Consider the following 20,128-nt stretch of genomic DNA (forward strand, 5'->3'; position numbering starts at 1 on the left):
CTTAAAGGTGAATTTATACGCTAAATCCTATTTACTCTAATTCCCATAGGGTTCAATTATGAGATGGCCAAATTTCAAGGCTGTTTCTAGCTTTTTCTTTATTCCACATTGCGCAAGCCCAGTAAAAGTTTACATATGAAAATTGTTATGTCCCCCACCACTATAGTGGGGGACATATTGTTTTTGCCCTGTCTGTTGGTTTGTTTGTTTGTGTGTTTGTTTGTTTGCCCCAACTTTAACATTTGCAATACCTTTGCAAGATTGAAGATAGCAACTTGATATTTGGCATGCATGTGTATCTCATGGAGCTGCACATTTTGAGTGGTGAAAGGTCAAGGTCATCCTTCAAGGTCAAAGGTCAATTATATAGCTTCAAAGCGGCGCAAAAGGGGACATAATGTTTCTGACAAACACATATCTTGTTATGTTTTTAAAATTGTTATACAAAATTTGTCATGCAATGTCATGGGTACCCATATGTCATGGGTATTTTGTAACCATTTACCCAAATGCAAGCCCCCCTCAGAAATCAGGGTTTTGAAGGTGAAATTTCTACAAAGGAACATTGGTTTAATAAATGCACCCTAAACGTTATTCTTTTCATATAGTCCAAAGTTGAGTACATCAAAATGTTGCAAACACACATACACTACAGAAAATAACCACTCAAGGCATGGGTGCAATTGATAAATGGCCTTTAAACCAGAAAAGAAACTCTTTAGAAATATCCACTTCTTACACAGTAGTTAACTTACCATGAACATTTTAATTAACTTATGTCAATTTTGTATGTATTAAAAAGGTAGCTGAAAGCAGTCTTTTAAACTGAAATTCATGAAAAAGCTTACATTTCACTGACTTGTATCCACTATGCCATGATGTCTACCAAACCAACCTACTTTTAGACCACAGACATACTATATATATCAGCACCTGTTTTTCTGATATAGATAGTACCATACCAATGAACGTAGATAGTAAATATGTATAATGTAATCATCTGCAATTAGGTTAGGCTTATCATTGTTTGGATGCATCCATAATTGTATTGCACAAGATGCCAATACCTATCAGTCCAGAGGTATTTCATGAAATTTCAACTTAAAAATTATTTATTATCAACAATCTCTTCTTTGGCTGATGACAGTAGGACATCCTTGATGTTGTTGGTAACGTTAGTGATGTCGATATAAAATAAGCTTCATTAAATTCACTGTATTAAGGTAGCGCACCTCTAATGGGCACATATCCAAATATAATCTAATGAATTATTTTCTTAATCAGCATCATTTCACTGAACTACATGCAAATTTGTAGGTAGGCTTTCCATGCTTTTTAAAAAAATATACCGATTTTTTCAAAACCACCCCCACGCTCGGCTTTTGTCCAGTTTATTTTCACCCCTGGGGTATATAAAAGTTCCATAATTCATTCAAATTTCCAAATATGGGCATGCAGTTGGTGTGTACAGATGCTGTAAAGGTGTTTAAAGTTTAAACAAGATGAAATAAGTATTATTTTACAGACATTTTTTTTTACAAATTTTTATCTGTGGAAGAGCGCCATGAAATGTAAGTGATTTCAGCCAAGTAAAAATTGGGTCGGTTAAAAACAAAGTGTCATAAAATTCAAAATAGTATCATTTAAGTCATATTTTAAACTTAGTTTTTATAGAAACACTATATACAGCAAAAAAACCAAGAACTAGACAGATTTACCGTTTACTTTTTGAAATAAAAATAAAAATGCAACATGCATGGTTCGTTTTTTCAACAGTAAATCACCCAATTTCGCCATAACGTTGTTTTAATTTTAATAATCGAAGAATGTGCATAAAAATTGCAACATATTTAACAATAAATACAGCTTATATGCCATATTAAATCAAATTACGTTAGAAAATAAATAAAACGCGTTGCAAAAAAGTATACGTCGTCGGCAGGATTCGAACCTGCGCAGGAATATCCCAAAAGATTTCTAGTCTATCTCCTTAACCACTAGGCTACGGCACCTAATAGTAGGCTCTTCAACCTTCGAAGAAATCGCGGGAAATCATTAGAGGTGCGCTACCTTAAGCAAGTACAATAACGATTTTATTTAAAAAAGACATGGTCAGGCAAAACAATTTCATTTTTGTAATATTTCTTGTCACCTACAGGAAGTTATAGAAAGAAAGACATTTTAATAATTCCATTTATCTTTCAAATATCCATGACTTAAAGCATATTTGAAGCAGTTTTTAAAGATAATTCCTTTGAATTCCACTTTTAATTTCTACAATAATGTATTCATACCAATTAAACAAATGGTCTTTGGAATTTTTTACAATTCTTTCACCATTATCTCAAACTTATGCTTTCCATCAATAATTCTACTTTTTAATCGAGGTCAGAGGAGGCAGCTCTGACAGTAGAGTCAAATCAAACATTTTTCTCTTTATTTTTTAATATCTGTATAAATGCTTTCATAGGTCAAATATCAAATTTAATTTTCCAGTCAATTGACAATTAATAGATATTTAAAGTAATTACTTTTAACTATTATCTTATTTTCATGTCAATTATTTTTAAAAGAAATGTACGCAATACAAATTATTGCCTTCAATTAACACCTGTTCCAATTTTATCTAAGTACCAGTTGAAATTTCCTTCATTATTTTTGTCCTCATTTTAAACTTAATCTACAACTATTCAAACCATTAACAGTTAATTCTCTTTTACCATGACCCTAAGCTGAATTTGGGGATAATTTGCTCTATTACCAACTTGGTTATACACCTTAAAGCTCACGATAATTTCCTTGTTTCAACAGGTTTCAGGTCTTAAAAGTGTACCTGGGTTTATTCAGTGATCAATTGAACTCACCTACATGGATACATACTGTTTAAAGTCTAAATAAAAATCTTTCAGTTTGCCGTTATCTCGACAATAAGCAGCCATTTCCGGCTTACCTTTACAAAGCTATCTACCATTGCAGCACAAACGGTTGTGATAGTAACTCCATTATAACTGTATACATATTTATATTGGAGCATTCAGCAAAGAAATGTCAACCAGTATTATTAAGGTGCGATCAACCAGAGAGTGATTGCTGTTAACGATAATGACCAAAAATACACTAACCATTTGAACAGACCATCAAACTGATAATTTTGTAACGTTAAGATAAAAGAAGACATAAAAGTTGTAAACAGGTTAGTTAGGAGCTGCCGAATGTACTAGAAAAAAGCCATTATTATTTTTGGACATAAGTATAAAACATATATTTACCAGATATAATGACCACCAAGATGAACATTGGTATAAAATTGAGTATTTGTAGTAAAGGTAAAAATATTAAGTTGTTGTGCCCAAGGGTAAATCTTAAATCTAGTGGACTCTCCCATCCTTCTAAATTGGATCAATTTGTTTCCAAAATTAGGGATGCCTAGTATATTCATTTCTTTATTTAGAATATTTCTTTTAGAAATTCCTTTAAGCAAACAGCGCAGACCCAGATGAGACGCCGCTGTTTGCCAAGGCCTTTTTTCTAGACTCTAGGCATAAATGGGTTAATTTTCGAAGTACAGAAAGTGGCATTGTTCTACAGGTTAGAGATATAGACTTTGACCAATGACCATGCATGATGATCCATCCTGTAGGTGAATCTTTAAATGAGCTGTGCTCTGTGAAATGGGGGTATAATGCATGTGCGTAAAGTGTCGTCCCAGATTAGCCTGTGCAGTCTGCACAGGCTAATCAGGGACGACACTTTCCGCTTTTTGGGGTTTTTTTGGTTTGCAGAAAGTCTCTTCTTAACCAAAATCCAGTTAAGGCTGAAAGTGTCGTACCTGATAAGCCTGTGCAGACTTCACAGGCTTATCTGGGATGACACTTAACCCACATGCTTTAAACCCCTTTTTAACAGAGTGTGGCTAAATCAATGTGTGTGGCAGTCACAGAGATTATGTGCTTAATGGGGAATTTCATCTTGCATCTACAACTTTAACTAATTGCATTACTATAAAAGGAGGAATAATGCTTGTTCTGCAAAATTGCATGTCAGAGTTATAGAACTTGTGTAAGTGACCCCCGAATATGAGTATACAGTTTTAATTGTACACCTGTAGTAGAGACAACGCTATGGAGAAATTGCCTTTTTACCAATCAGATGATTACAGCCTTAAACAACAAAATGGGTGTAAAGTATAGCTCAAACCGTTTGATGACTAGTCAAGCATAAACACTTATGATAGGACATACATTAGTTCTCTGTATTAAGCCTTTCCCTTTCAGAAGCAAAATGAGAATGGCTGTGTGCAAACAATATAAAACCAGAACAGCCTGCAAGTCAGTTGCAGTCTGTTCAGGTTTTATGCTGTTTGCTGCTCATTAGTATCTTAGGTTGTAAGGAAGCCTTAAAAACTTCAATTCAATTCAACTTTCTAAGGGACTACACACCTGTCAAAAAACGTATCTAAGTGGTAAGGGGTTAAATAGGTAAATGTATGTATGCCATTGTATGGTCATTAACCACCAGGTCTCAAATGTATAAGGCAGGAGTATTCCGCACTATAAATCTAAGCCTTTTGACTATGTTTGAATAACAAGTAGTAAAACAAAATGTGATCTTGAATACATTGAGATTAAATACCTCATAAAATATTAAGGTCCTTATCTATGGATCAGTTTCCATGTAGACGCATTTAGTTTAGTTTCCTTTTGCTTTAAAATTGTAATACTTAGATTTGTAAGAAAACATAACTTCCTTCTGAATGTAGTTTATTCTTGCCTTGATATTTGTGAAATATAATTATTATCACTATAAATCCAAGTTTTTCCCAAGGATTTTGGTCAGGCACAGCGGCAATACAGCGCAATAAGGGGTTGGTGCAGAAGGGGTGGGCCCCATTTTGCGTATGGATTTTTAAATATTAAGTACATGTTCTAAATCAAAGTCAAACATATTATTTTATTATTTAGTTTTTGGTTCCCGATATTAAATTCATATATTATAATATATTAAGTAACAAGCAAAATAACAGTAGGCATTAGAAAGGAAACATTATTGAAAATAACAACAATACAGATTTTACCACGAGTATACAAATATACAATGTTAACTTCAAACAACTGTTTTCCATGACTTCTCCTGGTTCTGGGCATCCACTGCCTGAATGTCTGGTACTTCTTTGCTGACCATTATCTGAACATTGAGGACAGCAAACTTCAAGTGAGATGATTTTCTGTTTTTATCATTTTCATTGTGCTGAAGGCCCCTCTCACCGTCTGAAATGCACAGATTTTGTAAATTACTCTGAAATTAGATCTGTTAAATCTCTTACTTTTATCCAAAGACATATTTAAGAAAAAAAATCTTGTGTTTGTAATTGTGTTCTTGAAAGCTCAGACCAACAGTTTACCAATATCATGAAGGAGGTAGTTTGTTGTGTGAGGAATTTTCTTCTTCATCAATCAATACCAGTTCTTAAAGGCTTCCATCCTGGCAGTCTTCTGTTACAGAGAGCAGATCTCTTCAAGCTGCCAAACAGATTTCTTGGAGCCAGACTGTTTGCATCCAGAAGTCTGGCCTGGGGGTGGGTCTCTGTCTTCTGATGGTGCAGAGGCCCTTCCCCAAGGAACATCTACCCACGGTGACCTACCAACTGCTGAACACGCTGGTCCCCACATGTGACAAATGACACGTTAGAACTACGAAAGGGTGTATTAGGTGTCGTAAAATTATGTTTAATTAATAGTCTGTTATATGTTTATAAATTGACAAAAAGCTATACTTTCTTAATGAAATATAATTATCTGTATCATCTTATGTTTAACACAAAAAAACACCTATCTGACATACTGTGAATGATTTAGTATTCACTTGTGATTTCATTTTGTGTTGTTTTCACTACAAACTTATTTTTACAAAGTTTAGGTAAGAAGCGATATTTTTAACTACTAATCAACTTCTGTGACTTATGGAAAATCTTGCTTCCAAGTACTGTGGAACCCCCTTGCAAGCTGCTTGAAAAGCTAGATTGGTGGGTAGGAAGTCTCAGGATCACTGGCAACGTCCTGGACACCTTCACTTATTGCACTCTCTGACGGCAACGATTCTTTAGTAGCCCCGACCCAGACATTAGTAATTGTAGATTTCCCAGGGACTGGTTGTTTCTTTGATTGTACATTATGTCATGCACACAAACAATACTTTGCAGATATTAAGCGTATTAAGTTAATATCAAAGAACCTTTCCCATGTGAAATCCCACAATGTCGGTGCTGTTAATTTAACGTCGCCATTGAGAAAATTGTGAAAAACAATTTTTAGTAGACGGGAGCAATCAAAATGAGACATTTGACTCAAAATAACTGTCATTATAAATTCAATTACCCAATACTGCAACAAACAAAAGTCAATTTTTTTACACCACTGTAATAGTCTGTAACAATTAAAATAAAACGAACACACAAATTGAGCATACCTTAAATTGCTATTACGCAACATGCATGGTAATAATTGATATACTTATATCAACCATTATAAGGGGACAAACATCAAAATTGACCGCCATAAACAACCTGTAAATCGTTCACACCACTTATTTAAGCCCCTTATTCCAACAGCTTATTAGCATGTACGTATTTTGATTGGTCTTGACCAAATGCAGACAATATTCAGACCAGTGCAGGCAAGCTCTTCTGAATTTACAAGCGTCCCAGCAACATGATCAATTTTTAGGACCAGGCACTGCAGGGCGGCTGTGCTTAAACCGCCCAGGAGAAAAGACTGCTAATTACACAAAGTGTCAGTCCGTGTGTCTTTTAATAAGAAGGTCCTATGTAGGATCGAAACACTGGAAGAACCAGTCCGTCTTGCAATTAAGAGGTCCTTATCACAAGGTCTGAAGCTAAATCCCAGCTCTCGCAGCATAAGTCCATCTTGTAATTAGGAGGTCTAATATTGATCCCAACTCAGTTTGTATTAGTCCATTTTGCAATCAGGAGGTGTAAGTTTGATCCAAACTGTGGCTATGTCAGTCTATCTTGCAATCAGAAGGTCTAAGTTTAATCCCAACTATAGCTGTGTCAGTCCATCTTGCAAACAGGAGGTCTAAGTTTGATCTCAACTCTGGCTGTCTTAGTCAATCTTGCAATCACGAGGTCTAGGTTTGAGCCAAACCCTGGCTGTGCAAGTCCATCTTGCAATCAGGAGGTCTAAGTTTGATCTCAACTCTGGCTGTGTAAGTCCATCTTGCAATCATGAGGTCTAAGTTTGATCCCAGCTGTGGCTGTGTCAGTACATTTTGCAATCAGGAAGTCAAAATTGGATCTAAACTGTGGCTGTGTCAGTCCATCTTGCAATCAGGAGGTCTAAGTTGGATCCCAACTGTGGCTGTGTCAGTACATCTGGCAATCAGGAGGTCTAAGTTTGATCCCAACTATGGCTAGGTCAGTCCATCTTGCAATCAGGAGGTCTAAGTTGGATCCCAAATATGGATGTGTCAGTCAATCTTGCAATCAGAAGGTCTAAGTTTGATCCAAACTGTGGCTGTGTCAGTCTATCTTGCAATCAGGAGTTCTAAGTTTGATCCCAACTGTAGCTGTGTCAGTCCATCTTGCAAACAGGAGGTCTAAGTTGGATCCCAACTATAGCTGTTTCAGTCTATCTTGCAATCAGGGGGTCTAAGATTGATCCAGACTGTGGCTGTGTCAGTCTATCTTGCAATCAGAAGGTCTATGTTTGATCCAAACTGTGGCTGTGTCAGTCTATCTTGCAATCAGGACATATTAGTTTGATCCCAACTGTGACTCTGTCAGTCTATCTTGCAATCAGGCCGTCTAAGTTTGATCCAAACTGTGGCTATGTGAGTCTATCTTGCAATCAGGAGGTCTAAGTTTGATCCTAACTGTGGCTGTGTCAGTCTATCTTGCAATCAGGAGGTCTAAGTTTGATCCCAACTGTGGCTGTGCCAGCCCATCTTGCAATCAGGAGGTCTAAGTTTGATCCAAACTGTGGCTATGTCAGTCTATCTTGCAATCATGAAGCCTAAGTTTGATCCCAACCTTGGCTGTGTCAGTCCATCTTGCAATCAGGAGGTCTGAGTTTGATCAAAATTGTGGCTGTGTCAGCCCATCTGGCAAACAGGAGGTCTAAGTTTTATCCCAACTGTGAATGTGTCAGTCTATCTTGCAATCAGGAGGCCTATGTTTGATCCAAACTGTGGCTGTGTCAGTCCATCTTGCAATCAGGAGGTCTAAGTTTGATCCCAACTTTGGCTGTGTCAGTCCATCTTTTAATCAGGAGGTCTAAGGTGGATCCCAACTGTGGCTGTGTCAGTCCATCTTGCAACCAGGAGATCTAAGTTTGATCCCAACATTGGCTGTGTCAGTCCATCTTGCAAACAGGAGGTCTAAGTTTGATCCCAACTGTGGCTGTGTCAGTCCATCTTGCAACCAGGAGATCTAAGTTTGAACCAAACTGTGCCAGTGTCAGTCCATCTTGCAATCAGGAGATCTAAGTTTGATCCCAACTGTGACTGTGCATGTCAATCTTGCAATCAGAAGGTCTAAGTGTGATCCAAACTTTGACTGTGTCAGTCCATCTTGCAATTAGGAGGTCTAAGTTTGATCCAAACTGTGGCTGTGTCAGTCGATCTTTCAATCAGGAGTTCTAAGTTTGATCCCAACTTTAACTGTGTCGGTCCATCTTGCAATCAGGATGTCTAAGTTTGATCCAAACTGTGACTGTGTCAGTCCATCTTGCAATCAGGAGGTCTAAATTTGATCCCAACTGTGGCTGTGTAAGTCCATCTTGCAATCAAGTCTAAGTTTGATCCCAATTGTGGCTGTGTCAGTCCATCTTGCAATCAGGAGGTCTAAGTTGGATCCCAACTGTGGCTGTGTAAGTCCATCTTGCAATCAGGAGGTCTAAGTTTGATCCCAACTGTGGCTGTGTCAGTCCATCTTGAAAACAGGAGGTCTTAGTTTGATCCAAACTGTGGCTGTGTCAGTCCATCTTGCAATCAAGAGGTCTAAATTTGATCCAAACTGTGGCTGTGTAAGTCAATCTTGCAATCAGGGGTCTAAGTTTGATCCAAACTGTGGCTGTTCCAGTCCATCTTGCAATCAGGAGGTCTAAGTTTGATCCCAACTGTTGCTATGTAAGTCCATCTTTCAATCAGGAGGTCTAAATTTGATCCAAACTGAGGCTGTGTCAGTTCATCTTGCAATCAGAAGGTCTAAGTTTGATCCAAAATGTGAATGTGTCAGTATATCTTGCAATCATGAGGCATAAGTTTGATCCAAACTGTGGCTATGTCAGTCTATCTTGCAATCAGGAGGCCTAAGTTTGATCCCAACTGTGGCTGTGTCAGTCCATCTTGCAATCAGGAGGTCTGAGTTTGATCCCTACTGTTGCTATGTAAGTCCATCTTTCAATCAGGAGGTCTAAATTTGATCCAAACTGTGGTGTGACAGTTCATCTTGCAATCAGAAGGTCTATGTTTGATCCAAACTGTGAATGTGTCAGTATATCTTGCAATCAGGAGGTCTAAGTTTGATCCCAACTGTGGCTGTGTCAATCCATCTTGCAATCAGGAGGTCAAAGTTTGATCCCAACTGTGGCTGTGTCAGTCCATCTTGCAATCAGGAGGTCTAAAGTGGATCCCAACTGTGGCTGTGTCAGTCCATCTTGCAACCAGGAGATCTAAGATTGATCCCAACTTTGGCTGTGTCAGTCCATCTTGCAAACAGGAGGTCTAAGTTTGATCCCAACTGTGGCTGTGTCAGTCCAACTTGCAACCAAGAGATCTAAGTTTGAACCAAACTGTGGCAGTGTCAGTCCATCTTGCAATCAGGAGGTCTAAGTTTGATCCCAACTGTGGCTGTGCTAGTCGATCTTGCAATCAGGAAGTCTAAGTTGGATCCCAACTGTGGCTGTGTCAGTCCATCCTGCAATGAGGAGGTCTAAGTTTGATCCAAACTGTGGCTGTGTCAGTCGATCTTTCAATCAGGAGATCTAAGTTTGATCCCAACTTTGGCTGTGTCAGTCCATCTTGCAATCAGGAGGTCTAAGTTTGATCCCAACTGTGGCTGTGTCAGTCCATCTTGCAATCAGGAGGTCTAAATTTGATCCCAACCGTGGCTGTGTAAGTCCATCTTGCAATCAGGAGGTCTAAGTTTGATCCCAACTGTGGCTGTGTTAGTCCATCTTGCAATCAGGAGGTCTAAGTTTGATCCCTACTGTTGCTATGTAAGTCCATCTTTTAATCAGGAGGTCTAAGTTTGATCCAAACTGTGGCTGTGTCAGTCCATCTTGCAATCAAGAGGTCTAAGTTTGATCCAAACTGTGGATGTGTCAGTCCATCTTGCAATCAAGTGATCTAAGTTTGATCCAAACAGTGGCTGTGTCAGTCCATCTTGCAATCAAGAGGTCTAGTTTGATCCAAACTGTGGCTGTGTCAGCCCATCTTGCAATCAAGAGGTGCTTAGTTTGATTCAAATCTGACCCCATCAAACTGTTTTGCAATTTGGAGGTTCTGTGATCCAAAAAGCGCCCATTTTGCAATCATAAGGTCATATCTTTGATATCAACAACAATTTTTAAGACACCAAGAACTGGTAAAATCCTGCCTTAATTTCAGGCCATCCTTAAAACATTGATGTTTGGGATAACAAGTCCCCTTACCCAGCAAGTGGATTGGTAGGTAGGTGGTTTTATTTATTTAGAAACTATTTCATGTACCCCTTTCATTTTTATTAATTATGAATCAATGCTTATACTATATTGAAACAAGAGGGCCAAGATGGCCCTAGTTCGCTCACCTGAGAGGAGTCAATTCATTCAATCTTTACCAAATGTCAAACTATACCTAGATATTGTCCAGACAAACATCCTGGTCAAGTTTCGTCATTATTGAACCAAAACTCTGGCACATGGAGTGTTTTTATTTTTGTAAGATTTGACCTTGTTACCTATATTTTAAGTTGACCCCCCTAACCAAACATCAATCTTTGCTTACAAAAATAAATATGACCAAGATTCATAAAATCTGAAACAAAATTGTGACCTCTAGAGTGTTTACAAGGATTTTGTATAATATAATGAAAATTTGGACAATCCAAGGGCAATTAAATTATGGCATATATTATGTGATTTTGCTCATTATCAAACTTGACTGAGATCTTTCAGCAACTTTGATAAAGAATGCTTGAGAAATGTGAATGCTAGAGTGGTTACAAACCAAATGTGGATGGACGGACGGCGGACAAAGACCAATCCTAAAACCTCACCTGAGCAATCATGTGAGCTAAAAAGTGTGTTTCACCGATCTGAGCCATTTTTAGAAATGTCCGAGAAATCAATAAAACCAATGTATTGACTAAGTTTCAGGATTATAAGGCAAAAAATGTGACTTCTATAGTGTTCGATCACAAGATTTCTCTCTGGTCACATAAGGAAAACTTCCCCACCCCCCTGGCGGACATGTTTTTTTACCGATCGGGACCATTTGCGAACTCATCTGAGATATATAAAAACAATCTTTTCACCAAGTTTCATGATGATTGGGCAAATAATGTGACTTCTAGAGTGTTCACAAGCTTTTTTTACTATATAAATATAAGATAACTGCCCCCCCCCCCCGGCAGCCATGTTATTCAACTGACCGGAACCATTTTCGAACTAAACTCTTGTATCAAGGAAACAAATGTTCTGACCAAATTTCATGAAAATTGGGCCAAAAATGTGACTTCTAGAGTGTTCACATGTTTTCACTATATACATATAGAGAAAAATGCCCGGCCCACTGGCGTCCATGTTTTTTCACCGATCTGAACCATTTAAACCTCGTCCGAGATATCAATCAAACCAATGTTTTGACCAACTTTCATGATAATTGGGCAAAAATTGTGACTTCTAGAGTGTTTACAAGGTTTCTCTATAGCAAAATAAGGAAAACTACCCTGCCCACTGGCGGCCATTTTTTTCAACTGACCGGAACCACTTTTGAACTCAACCAACATATCAGTAAGGCAAACATTTTGACCAATTTTCATGAAAATTGGGCCAAAAATGTGACTTCTAGAGTGTTCACATGTTTTTACTATATACATATAGAAAAAAATGCCCCGCCCACTGGCGGCCATGTTTTTTCACCGATCAGGACCATTTGGGAATCATCTTCGAACTAGTCTCAGATATCAATAAAACCAATGTTTTGACCAACTTTCATGATGATTGGGCAAAAATTATGACTTCTAGAGTGTTTACAAGATTTCTCTATAACCAAATAAGGAAAACTGCCCCGCCCACTGGCGGCCATATTTTTCAACAGACCGGAACCACTTTTGAACTCAATCAACATATCATTAAGGCAAACATTTTGACAAAGTTACATGAAGATTGGGCATGAAATGTGACTTCTACAGTGTTAACAAGGTTTTTTTTTTTTTTTACCTAGTGACCTAGTTTTTGACCCAGCATGACCCAGTTTCGAACTCGATCGAGATATCAATAGAACAAATCTTCTGACCAAGTTTCATGAAGATCGGACAATAAATGTGGCCTCTAGAGTGTTTACGAACAAATGTGAACAGACGGATGACGGACGGACGGATGACGGTCAAAGACCGGTCACAATCAGGTGAGCTAAAAAGCAACATCTTTAAAATTAACCAAAAAAATACCATTAGTACTAACGAGTGTTTATTGGCTAAGAAATTATAATAAAATATAGTAAATAAACGTATTTTGTTACAGCCAATATGGAATCATGTAAATAAAGACTATTGTTTAACTGTGTGTGCATCGGATAAACAAGACATAGTTATTTGAATAAAAGATCTATAAATAAACAGAAATACATGTAGTGTTCACCAAATGTTGCCTGTAGTACACATAGTCCACAAATGGATTTATTGTTAATTTACAGTTTGATAAGAGGGAGCTTTCTATTGGTGTGAAAAACATAGTGAATCAAAATTATTGTGAATTCGGCCAAAAATAAGTATAACAAGAGCTGTCAGAAGACAGCGCGCTTGACTATTCGCGTGCTTGACAGTATAATGTAAGCCATCATGTGGAAATTGTTCATATTCAATAAGGTCAAGGTAATATAGTCATATTCTAACTGGAAGAGAAACATATTGATCGCTTATGTTTTAAAGAAGAGGTACATTTTAGACTATTCTGAGTTCAAGTATATTTTCAAGAATCTATTGAACATTTGTAAAGACATAAAACAAACTAATAAGATTATATTTCAAGTTTGATTGCAATTTCTAAGCTTGGGATGGTTGGACGGTCTTTCAAAAATAAAATAATACAAATAAATATTTGTGTTTTTTTATACCCTGTTTCAAAAAACAAGAAACCGTCGGAGACGGGTGATACTCCCCAAAGGTTTTTTTTGGTCACAATATTGCACTATATATTCAGATAAAAGGCAACGTCTTGAGGGCACAGTAGTTGGGGGGACAATAATTTTTTTATAGAAAATTTCAAAGGGCCATAACTCTGTAAAAATCATCCGACCAAAACCCGCTGATAATATGCACATCTCCTCTTGGTAGTGAAGCTTCCCATAAAGTTTCATTGAATTCCGGTCATTATTAGCTGAGAAATAGCCCAGACAAGAATTGCACTATATGTACAGTTAATGGAAAATTTCAAAAAATTCAAAGGGCCATAACTCTGTGAAAAATCATCCGACTAGAACCCGCTGATAATATGCACATCTCCTCTTGGTAGTGAAGCTTCCCATAAAGTTTCATTGAATTCCGGTCATTAGTTGCTGAGAAATAGCCCAGACAAAAATTGTGCATGGAGGGACAGACAGACAGACAGATGCACACACGGACAGACGAAGCGGTGCCTATATGCCCCCCCCCCCCAAATAAATTTTTGGGGAGCATAAACAAATCTTTTTGCGTGGGTGGGGGGTTGTGGAGAGGATAAATAACAAGGCTATTGTCAAGCAATATGGTCCCCTACCAGCTCCACCATTGTCTGAAATTCCACCATTTTCAGAATTTTTTTTTTTTTGGGTTGCCATAGCAACTACAATTTTTGATGTAGGAACAAAATGAAATGACGTGCATAATGTCCATATTGTCATCTATCCATGTTGCAAGTTTCATGAAAAAATATTAAGAACTTTTTAAGTTATTGGAGGATCCAGAAAAGTGTGACAGACAGAATCACAGACAGACTCACAGACAGACGCACAGAGCGCAAACCATACGTCCCCTATGGTGAAACCGGTAGGGGACAATAATGTAGGGGTGTGGTCATTTATTAGATGATCTTTCAAAAATAAGAAAAAAAAGGAAAAAAAAATATTTGGGGGGGGGGGGGATCTGGGGTGGAGCGACGGGGATGGTTTGGGGGGAGTCCATTGTGGTATGTCAGGTAAGTGTTATTTTGTAAAAGTATGAATCAAATCTGATCCTAAATAAAGAAGTTATGGCAATTTAAGCAAAAAATAATAATTTGACCTTGAGATTCAAGGTCATTCAAAGGTCAAGGTCAAATTAAACTTGCCAGGTACAGTACCCTCATGAAAGTAAGACAGTATTTGAAGTTTGAAAGCAATAGCCTTGATACTTTAGAAGTAAAGTGCATCTAAACACAAAATTTAACAAAATATTCAAAGTTACTAAGTCAAAGAACGGCCATAATTCCGTCAAAATGCCAACCAGAGTTATGCAACTTGTCCTGTACAGTCTCCTCATGATAGTTAGCGAGTGTTCCAAGACTGAAAGCAATAGCTATGATACTTTAGGAGTAAATGGACCAAAACACAAAACTTAACCAAATGTTCAATTATCTAAGTATAAAAGGGGCCATTATTCTGTCAAATCGCCAGTCAAAGTTACATAACTTTGCCTGCACAGTCCCCTTATGATAGTTCGTAAGTGTTGGTAGTATGAAAGCAGTAGCTTTGATACTTTAGGAATAAAATGGACCTAAACACAAAACTTGACCAAAGTTTTTGATTTTCTTAGTATAAAAAGGGAATATAATTCTTACAAAGTGCTTGATACAGTTGTCTACTCTTGTTTATAGATTGGGGTCATGTTGGTTAAGAATTAGGCAAAATATAAAAGCAATATGTTAGGGGACATAGAAAATATTTGAGGTGGTATGCAAACTTTATCATAGTTTTATTAATAATATGCATATTCTAAGTGAAAAAAGGGCCATAATTCTTACAAAATACTTGAAACAGTTGTCTGCTCTTGTTTATAGATTGGGGTCATGTTGGTTAAGAAGTAAGCAATATATAAAAGCAATTATGTCAAATATTTGAGATGGTACTGAAAACTTTAACATTCCAACACTCACGCCGACGCGAGAAGGATAGCTCCACTATATATATTTCATATATAAATGTCAAGCTAAAAATCAAGACATCACAATTTTTGGGGTCAGAGCAATTTGGGTGGGTCGGTTGGGTTATCCTACACAAACAATTTCTAACAGATGGTGTCAGCTGTGAATATTCTATCGGCATCCCATTGTCAAATAACAATTTCACTTTTAATTACTGAAGTAGCTTGTAAGGCATCTTAATTAATTTTATAAGTCCAATGTGAATTTAAATCTGCACATAATATCAAAAGCATTATATTGTCATGGCTCTTTTCCATTTCATGAATCGCTTTCCTTAACATGGCCAGTAAAACAAATTGATAAGATATTCTCAACACTTTCTTCATAGCTTTTGAATGACTCTATTTAAATAACACCTCTAGAAATCTAGATTGGTTGTAACTGATGGAAGTTCATTTGTACACTACATCACTAGAAGCTATTGCATGTATTCCATGCTGAAAGATGTCATTAAAAAGAAATCATGCAAGTGAATTACTGTTTCCATTACATACAGTGTCTTAACTAGTTACATGGTTTTTCGTTCTTTAATGTTTGCTTATATGGAAATAGGTTACAAACAAAATGTCATATTTAGTCACCTTATTAATTTACCATGTATCTCCCTTTATTTTCTCATACCTATTCCCTTAGACCAAATAACTTCCCTAACGGCTCCTCTCTTAATATATTTTGCCATTGAACACACACATATTTCCAACTGTTAGCTCTCTTTCTTTAACCCTTTTAGCACTGGAACCGAATTTTAAAGGCCTTTGCAAACAGTTTGGATCCAGATCAGACGCCACAAAAAGTGGCGTCTGATCAGGATACAAACTGTTTGCTTATCTGATATAGGTCTTTGAAAAAAAGTGAAGAAAATGATTATTTAAGAAATTCAGCAGACAACAATTTAGCAGACGACAAATATCCCAGCATGCAAAGGGTTAATACATACACCCCAAAAATAGTACTCTTTCTGCCTCTTGCAGTTTTATCTCTTAAATGTATCCACATATTATCTTTCACAAACAATTAATAGGTCTTTTAAGAAACTTTCACATGTACTTAATTATATTAGATTTTATGACTTCAATGTTTTGAAAAAAAGAGTATTTTGGCTATTTGAAATTTTTGTTTTCCTGCATGGTAAACTTTATAGAAAAAAACATTGTTGTTTACTCTTTCCAAAGCCTGTACTCTGCCATCAAATGTTTGAATCTCTTTTCATAGTCAAGCAATATTATTTCAAACATACATAATAATGTAGTTCAATCTGTTAATCAATATTTCATGTTTTGTTTATTTACCCTAGCTGCTTTGATGTTACCAATAATTGGCACGATCAAATAAAAGCTCAATGAATCTACTCCACTGAAGAAGACTTACTTTTGTAGACGGCAATCATATTGGTTTTCTTTGAAGAAAAGACAAATAGATTCACTCACATCCACAAATACAACGAACATATTATTGGTCTACAAACGTTTTTTGCCGTTCAGGATATTGTAGCTAAAGATAGGATTGAAATCATAGAAACTCAGAGCCTTTACATTCCATTCTTGAAGCACCAGTTTCAACAGGAACTTGAGTGTCCGGTTGGCGTTTGCATTATTCATTCATTCTAACCCACGGTCCAATCTACGTAGAACACACATATTTGGGCCGGAAAACATGCTGCGCTCTGTGAAAAGGGGGTTAAATGCATGTGCGTAAAGTGTCATCTCAGATTAGCCTGCACAGTCTGCACAGGCTAATCAGGGACAGCACTTTCCACTTTTATGGTATTTTTAGTTTACAGAAAAGTCTCTTTTTATCAAAAATCTAGATTATGCAGTTAGTGTTGTCCCTGATAAGCCTGCGCGTACTGCGAAGGCTAATCTGGGACATCACTTTACGCATAGGCATTAAACCCCCTTTTCACATAGCACAGCTCATATATGCAATACAACCTGAGTTATCTTAATAAAATTATTGCTGATAAATTGACTGCAAATCATGTATTACTATCAGGCACACAGATTGTGTCCCACTTTCAGCCAACGCCATTGATTGCTGATCGACTAAAAGCAGGACGTATATTAATTTCTGTTTGTTCTATTAAGCCATACAGTAGATAATGCTCTGACAATTGCTTCTCATCATGACATGATTAGCTATCAGGGAATTATGGGATGCAACAGCGAAGTATAATGGCATTGATCCCGATTATATTTACTTATATCCTTATGATTGACTGTTTAGAGCAATGTTGGGCCTTAAATCAGCTCTCTGTATATAGAATGGCCATTAAAGAATATGCAATAAAATAGTACCGTAATAAATGAAACACACACATGAAAATGTTTGCAATAAAATCAGAATGGCATGTGGATTGTATAACAGAAATGCACATGCATTGGTTTAACATATAACTCAAACATATATGTGAACAGGTAACAGAAACCCACTTGGACATAGGTAAAACATATAACAATAATACACATGCATAGATATAACATATTAAAAAGACACAAATGAACACAGGTATCACATTTAAGAGAAATACACATGCATAGGTATCACATGTTACAGAAATACACATGTGAAGGTATAACACCTAACAGAAACACAAATGGATGGGTATAACATGTAACAAAAATACCCATGCATATATAATATGTAACAGATATAAACATGCATAGGCATAACATAAAACAGAAAAACACATGCATTATAACTTTATAAGGCATAACATTTAACACACATGCACATGCCTAGGTATAAAAAGCAGCAGAAATACACATGAACATAGGTATAAATGTAACAGAAATACACATGCTAAGGTGTAACCTGTAACAGAAATACAGCTGCATAGGTATACCATGTAACAGAAATACAGCTGCATAGGTATACCATGTAACAACAAGAAACCGTCGGAGACGGGTGATGCTCCCCAAAGGCTTTTTTGTCACGATATTGCACTATATATTCAGATAAAAGGAAACGTCTTGAGGGGCATAACTTTGGACAAAATAATACGATGGATGGTTTAGCAACTTAAAAATTTCAAAGGGCCATAACTCTCTAAATAAATCATCTAACCAGAACCCACAAATAACATGCGCATCTCCTCAAGGTAGTTAAGTTTCCCATAAAGCTTCATTGAATTCAAGTTATTAGTTGCAGAGAAATAGCCCGGACAAGAATTGCACTATATGTACAGTTTATGGAAAATTTCAAAGGGCCATAACTCTGTAAAAAATTATCCGACCAAAACCGGCTGATAATATGCACATCTCCTTTTGGAAGTGAAGCTTCCCATAAAGTTTCATTGAATTCCGGTGATTAGTTGCTGAGAAATAGCCCGGACAAGAATTGCACTATATGTACAGTTAATGGAACATTTCAAAGGGCCATAACTCTGTGAAAAATCATCCGACCAGAACCGGCTGATAATATGCACATCTCCTCTTGGTAGTGAAGCTTTCCATAAAGTTTAATTGAATTCCGGACAAAAATTATGCACGGACGGACGGACACACGCACGGACAGATGAAGCGGCCGCTATATGCTCCCTCCCAAAAATTTTGGGGGAGCATAAAAATACAACTGCACAGGTACAACATAAAACAAAATTGCAGATGCATAGGTATACCATGTAACAGAATTGCAGATGCATGGATATAATTTGTAAGTTAAATCAATGTTAAAGGGTAATACTAGAGGTAAAAGAAACACATAAACATAAGTATAACAAGTAACAGAAACATACATGAACAGCCACAACAAGTTATATAAACACAGATGCGTAAGTATAACAGGTAAATGAAAAACAAGCAATATAAATGTGCCTCCCACTGTGAAAAGAGGCTTTAATGCATGTGCATAAGGTGTCATTCCAGATTAGCGTGTGCAGTCTGCACTGGCTAATCATGGACAACACTTTTTTAGCCTAGAGTAGATTTTTGCTAACAAGAGACTTTCTTTAAAGGGATCTTTTCACGGTTTGGTAAATTGAAAAAATTGGAAAAAGTTGTTTCAGATTCGCAAATGTTTGGTTTAGTTATGATATATGTGAGGAAATAGTATTACTGAACATTTGCCATTGTCTAATATAGTCATTATATGCATCTTTTGACGATTTAAAAACCTAAAAATTATAAAGCGTTGCAACGCGAAACGATTGAATAATTTGGAGAGTTCTGTTGTTGTCGTTTAAATTTGTGAAACTAAGAAGATTGCTTATATAACGTATAAAAAACGCAGCCTATGTATGCTTGGCAGAATAGCTCAGTTGGCTAATGCGTTTTTACTTCAGGATTCCGGGGGTCACTGGTTCGAGCCCTGCTGTGGGCTACTTTTTTTTCCTTTTTTTAAATTTTATTTTTGATATTTTACTGGAGCTTTTAGAATTTAATGTTTACATTTATCAATATAAAGCAATAATGACAAACTTCAAAACATGCCAAAATCTGTGAAAAGGCCCCTTTAAATGAAAAATATCATACAAGCAGAAAATGTCATCCCTAATTAGCCTCTGCCAACAGAACAGGCTAATCTGGGACCACAATTTACACACATGCATTAAACCCTCTTTTTCACAGAGCATGGTTCAAATGTCCATGTGACTGGGTCCTAGAGCGTGGCCATGTGACTGGGTCCTAGAGCGTGGCCAGTTTTCACTCATGTGTCATCATTTGAGACAAGTTACATGTAGTAGAGGACTAGTATACAATATACATACTAAATAATTATAACACCAGTGCACCATGTTATTTCCAAGAAAATAA

General features: G+C 36.8%; 1 long non-coding RNA gene across 1 annotated transcript in view; it reads right to left on the reverse strand.

Annotated features, from left to right (window-relative positions):
- Positions 1–4,843: 4,843 nt before the first annotated feature.
- Positions 4,844–20,128, reverse strand: part of LOC127871105 (uncharacterized) — a 52,251-nt gene continuing 36,966 nt past the window's right edge. Inside the window, exon 3 of the long non-coding RNA XR_008045099.1 lies at positions 4,844–5,267. This is a non-coding gene — a long non-coding RNA (uncharacterized LOC127871105). The remainder of the gene's footprint in view (positions 5,268–20,128) is intronic.

This window comes from Dreissena polymorpha, chromosome 1 (genome assembly GCF_020536995.1).
Source record: "Dreissena polymorpha isolate Duluth1 chromosome 1, UMN_Dpol_1.0, whole genome shotgun sequence".
In the NCBI taxonomy this organism is placed as follows: Eukaryota; Metazoa; Mollusca; class Bivalvia; order Myida; family Dreissenidae; genus Dreissena; species Dreissena polymorpha.